This window comes from Grus americana, chromosome 13 (assembly GCF_028858705.1).
Source record: "Grus americana isolate bGruAme1 chromosome 13, bGruAme1.mat, whole genome shotgun sequence".
Taxonomy (NCBI): domain Eukaryota; kingdom Metazoa; phylum Chordata; class Aves; order Gruiformes; family Gruidae; genus Grus; species Grus americana.
In genome coordinates, this window is record NC_072864.1 from 14320082 (window position 1) to 14326081 (window position 6000).

The 6000-nt window shown below is 36.9% G+C and overlaps 1 long non-coding RNA gene across 1 annotated transcript in view; it reads right to left on the reverse strand.

Annotated features, from left to right (window-relative positions):
• The window catches only part of LOC129212254 (uncharacterized), a 244246-nt gene extending 241161 nt beyond the window's left edge, over positions 1-3085 (reverse strand). Inside the window, exon 1 of the long non-coding RNA XR_008579124.1 lies at positions 2885-3085. This is a non-coding gene — a long non-coding RNA (uncharacterized LOC129212254). The remainder of the gene's footprint in view (positions 1-2884) is intronic.
• Between the last annotated feature and the right edge of the window lie 2915 nt (positions 3086-6000).

The window sequence follows — 6000 nt, forward strand, 5'->3', positions numbered from 1 at the left end:
TACATTCTCTAACTGCAAAGTCCTAGTCTTAGTAGTTATTCTTTTCATATCCTTCTACTCAGCTTCATTTCAGATTCTTTCCTAACCTATGAAACATAGTGTTGGGCAGGTTTGCTAAATTCAGAAAAAAAAATTCATCTTTCAAATTGCAACAATGCATGTACTCAAAATACATAAGGTAGTGAACAGAGCAAAAGACTACAAATTCTGAATGAAGGTGTAAGTTAATGAGAGCGAGAGTGCAAGGGGCCAGTCGTATCTCTTCTCTCCCTGGTTCACTACTGGTGAAAAGGGCTGTGGAAAAGGAAGGGTTGGCATTAGCCACCCTCCCTCAGTCTCTAGAGGTTACCTAAGTCTCCCACACAACAAACTTGAGTAGTTATATTACCACAATGGCTAAGTCTTCAGGTTTGGACAGAACCTAATCACTGACAACCTGATACTCACTGGGGCTACAGCAATGCAAACTTTAAATACTATCTGCAGTTGAGCTACTGTTCCCTAGTCTCAAAGTATATAAACCTGGAAAAATCACTTTCACAAAACAGCTTGCTTAAATGAGGAAATTTTGCTTAAAAGTAACTGTGTATACATAGATACTAAATTAACAGCTATACATCATAGGAGTCATGTAAGAGAAAGAATGGTGCACCATGAAAGTAAGAGTTTGAAGTTGTAGAATTAGAACCCTACTCCACTAAAACTTTCTGCATTTCCTCTGACATCTCACCGTGCTTCATCTATTACTTCAGAAACATGGAGTACCTCCCTCACAACATGTGAAAGAGGGAAAAGAAATAAGTTTCTGATGAAGTCTTCTGGAACTACAGTAATGGAAACCAGAATTCTCTGATAAAAATAATCACAGAAGCTCTTGAACTATTTAAGACAATGGTAGTTTTCTATTTAACTTTTAGTCTGAAACCAAGTATTTTTGAGGATGTTTCAAGTGTATGTTTGCTCTGTTGCAGTATAACTAAAGACAGCTTTTCAAAGAAAATAATTTCCTCTTTCTCCTAAGAGCGTGTCATTTGTGGATTCCCTCAAATCCTTGCATGGAAATGTTTCATTTCACTGCTGTCATGTATTCCTAACAGCTCATCAGCTTCACTAAATGTCAAGAGTTTAATATCTCTATGACTCATATTGGATAATTCTTTTTAAGGTAACTCTGACTTATGCATACCAGCTTCTGCGAGCTGCACACATTCCTGTACAGAAAGCAGTTAAGCAAAAATATCTCAGGCTCAGCTAAATGCTTATGACATACTGTGCAGGGAAGGTTGGCACAAAACACTCCTGCCAGGCACTTCATTCTGTTCTCTTTATCTTTATGGGACTTTTTCCCCACTTGGTTACTACTACACCCTTGATGCAACACTAACTATTGTTCTGGCACGTGTTCTGCAGAGACACATTTGATAACAAAAGAGGTTCCTTTAAGGATTAACATCTATAAATCTAAACAAGCAGCATGCTGCCTACTGAAAGGTCTGGATGCTAGAAATCTTGTAATACACACCTCAGGTGAAAAATGTGTGCAGACCAAGGTTTCTAGAGAGAGAAAGTATCCTTGTGATAGAGCTCTTCAGAAATCACAATTTAAATATTTTTATTTTTCCTTACATGAGCCTTTGGCCCTAGAAGATAACAGGACACTAGACAATTCCAAATCAGACACAGTGATAAACCAGTTTATTTCCTGGAAATTTAACCAAATTCAGATCACGTTGCCCTATTCTATTATAATCACTAAAATCTAAATATTCCCAATAGCAAATCAATTTATATGATGACTACATTTAAACTAGTAAGCCTGCCTGTTCTGTTTTCTGATACCAAGCTAGTTATCCTTAAAATCATATGCTTAAGAAGTGAAACCATATTTCCAGATTGTCTTTTACAAAATGTTGTATATACTGTAAACTCACAAAAATCTACCATATCCATCTCCTTTCCTTATTCTCATTCTTGTGATAGAAGGTATCTACCTGTTTCACACATGAAAAGAATCCTTTGAATCTGAATTTAACTTATACCACATCTTCCAAAACTTTTATAGGAACTCATAATGCTAGCAGCAAAAGCAGAATCATTTTTTTCCTGTTTCAGAAATATGGGAGAACAATGCCACAGTTGTAAATCCTAAAGCATTAAATTCATATTTATATTCATGTATTTGAAGTTTCTGAACATAATGAAGGTTTTGTACCATTAGCCCTCTGATATTATAACTGCATGGTCTATACAGAGCTTAATAGTGTTAGAAGATTTTCTTTCAACACAGTGCTGCATAAGGATATAAATATGCAGAAAGTCGAAAGTACATCACACACAAACATGAATCAACTTTTTTATTTTTACATATTCAAACTATTTCCAGTCAGTTAATGACTTACAGAAGTTAAAAGAGCTAAAAGAGTGCATATGTGCCCTGATCAGGCTTCTGTTACGCTGTAAGACAGATGACCACAAAACCCTATCCTGAAAGTACCCCTTAAATATAGTCAGGACATAACTGCCTTATCTAATAGGAATCACTCATACTACTAGGTGCTTTCAGGAGAGGGGTTCCTTGCTCCTCCTCTAGCAGTTCCTGTTTCAGGAAAGGAACCATGGAGCTCATCCTCTCATGTGAGAGTAGGGAATGTAACCTCCCCACAGACTTCTGAAGAATTCAAGCTCAAAACCATATAGCACCACCTATTTCAGATTTACACAATGTTTGTTGCATATTTTATTTAAATTATTCAATTATTATTGTCCTCCACAGCTAAGGGACAACAAAACTATATGAACAGGTGTACAGGACAATTGCACTCCTTTCATACATGCATCAGATAAACCCCACAGTTTTCCTGAGGAGCACATGGAGTTTCCTTACCTGCTTCTCCAATCAAACAGTACTTGCAAGTGTGAGAAGCTATAAGCCCCATAAGGGACAGGAAGAGGAAGAAGTGTAGCCAAGTCATGCTGGAGAAAAAGCACTATGCACTCCACTTTCTTTTTGCTGATTTGAGTCAACAGTCTGCCTCACCTCAAAGACAATTACCATCTCTTGCATAATCTGGAGTGGATGGTCTTCTTCCTCCTAAACAGAGAAACAAAAAAGTGTTGGCTTACTACTTCAGTATAAAAGGTTAGATACAACCATGCTCTGCTTTGTTACAAAGGATGACACAGCTTGGGTCCCAAAGCATTAATCCTGAAACACTATAAACAACTTACTTAAACAGATCCCCATCACCACAGTGGTGAGTAAGATGACTAGTGCAAATACAACGACAAAGCTAAATTGGGCAAGGATAGGTGGACCAACATTCGATGGAAAAAAAAAAAACCAACTAATTATAGTATTCATTGTCTGTCTTCTCACCTTTCAAGTGCTAGATTGCTTAGTCCTTTCCACTGCAAATAGTTCTGCTTTTTCAACAGGCTAAATTCGTCACCATATGTGACTCATGGCAGACACATTCAGCATTAAAGCTTCCTTCAAGCTTTTCCTACTCAATCTACACTCAATTTTAGTGTATAAAGGCTTAATACTGGTTGAAGCACAGAAGCAAACTTCACAAAGAGACTAAATTGCAGTCACAGGCCTAAGGATAATTGTTCAGGCATTTTCAGGTAATCCCACACAGACTTGCACCATGGAATATGCTCAGCATGCTGTTTAAGCTACCAAGAAATTGGTCCTTCTTAGGATCCCCCACAAGTTTATACCTAGCAACTCCAAAAAGGAGCATATACTGAAACTATGATTAGTTCACAGCTTATATACCCAACTACATGAGTACACATTACACACTTTTGTCAGAAAGTAATACTCTAAAAAGTACTTTCATTAGAGCTGCACACTTGCTGTCAACCTAAGCTAACTCTACATATAACGTTCAAAGTGATGCAGTATGTTTCAAGTCCCGTATTCATCTATTTGATCTGTATTCACAGAAGAGCAGACATGCTAATCTTTTGTTTTAACTTAAAAGACACAGACTATTTCCACATGCTAGTCAGGACTGCCCAATACCCACAAACAATGACTGAACCAGGGAGCATCAACTAAGTAATTTTCAAGACAAGCACATTCATCATTTGTGAAACCTCTAGCATAAAGTCTCCTGGGTATGACCCAGGTCCTGCTAATTCCGCCCTGTGCACACAGAGTGGATTGTGAATTCTGTTGCAGTATCTCATTTCAAATTAGGGGACACCATCAGTGAAAAAAGTTTTCTCCTGCAAGCCAATTATTTTTAGTTAGGCTATTACCCAACACAGCCTTCAGTCTTGATACTCTTCTCAAGATATTAAAATTAGAATAAAACTGAAAATCTTTTCTAAGTAAACCTACACTGGCTCTCTACATTGGGAAAGCTAGATCTGATTACAGCACATTACAGTGTCAGTTTAACCTGGTTAGCATGGTGAACAAAGAAGCAGTGGCATGGGCTTTAATGCGTGCTAGCAACCGGTCTTCCCCTCTTGAGATGTTAGGTGCATGCTCCAGTTGGCAACTCAAGCCATAGGAACACCATATCTATAGACTCATGTGTTATCCTGGCCCATGTTTTTATTCTAAATAGAAGGAAGAAGGCAATAGTACACTTCTTTACAAATAATCAGGCAGCAAGAGTTAGGAGGCCATCACTTTTCAGCCAGACATGCAGCATACAAGTTCTACGAACAATATTGACAAAATACATGTAAATAAATAAGTAAATAAATATAATTAAAAGGCAGAGAGATGTAAAAAGAATCTACTCTTAAGTCAGAATGTCACAAATTCATTGTCCATTCTGCTCTGCAGAGAGTGCAGAATTAAACTATTTTAATTACAAAACAAAGCAGCAAAATGAAAACATAAGCAGCTGCAAACATAGTGTTTACGGCTGCTCAAAAAGGTCACAAAGAAACAGCTTTTCCATCCCACCCATCTTTTAAATAATTCTGCCCCTTGCTTTCACAGTCACCCTCTAGGAACTCATATTTTTAGCTAATGTTTATTTCTGATACATACTGGATCATCTCATCCACCCCCTACACTCACACCTCTCAATTTTTCTTGTTGTAAACATTCAAATGCTGTTTGAAATTTCTCACTCAGTGGAAGATACACTACTTCTATTTAAAAGGAGTGAATAAGGTTTTTAATAAAAGCATCACAGAAACTGCAACAAAATATTTATGACATTGGTATTTCATCCAAAAAGCAGCCATTAACAGTCTGAAACAACAACAAAAATTATTGAAAATTCTACTTTTTATAGAAACAACATTTCTGGTTTTTAACTCACTCCAATAATGATCAGCATTTGCCTACTACATACAAAACATGCCCACTGTTATCTACAATTCTATCACTTTTTGATCATTCTTTCTTGTTTTACAGTGTTTATTATAAAACCTAATTCTGCCCATTGTTGCAGACAGCCTAAGACTGAGCAGCGTTCCTCTGCCTTCGTATAAGACACAAAAATCTCATTATATAATTAGAAGTATATTTGTATCAAAAGGAATTGTTGGGAGGAGGTGGGGAGGGGAAGAGAAACAGTTCAAATAGCTTAGATGTTATTTTCCTTTTGTGAGCCTTTTTTGGCTCATTAGACTTACATGACTTCTGTTTCTTAAAAGATTATATTAGCTCCTAATGCTTATTCCCCACCTGGAGTCATCCTAATCCTTTATTTTTGACCCCAGAATGACTTCTACCACAACCAATTACATTATTTCTTCATGAAGAGGAGATAATAACTTCAAGGGAAAAGCAGCAGGAGTGGACAAACTCTTACAATATAAAAAGTCAGTGTTGCATGCTGCAGGTGTACTTAGTAAAAAATGAAGTGAAAAACCAAACATTATACAACACAGAGTTTTTCTTGTTAAAAAGCTTTCCAATGTTGTCTCTATGGGATTGAGGCAATTTAAAATTTTAAGTCATTTTTAGATTACCCATTTAACAAATGTGAGAGAAAGGTCTACTCCACCATCCTTAATATTGGG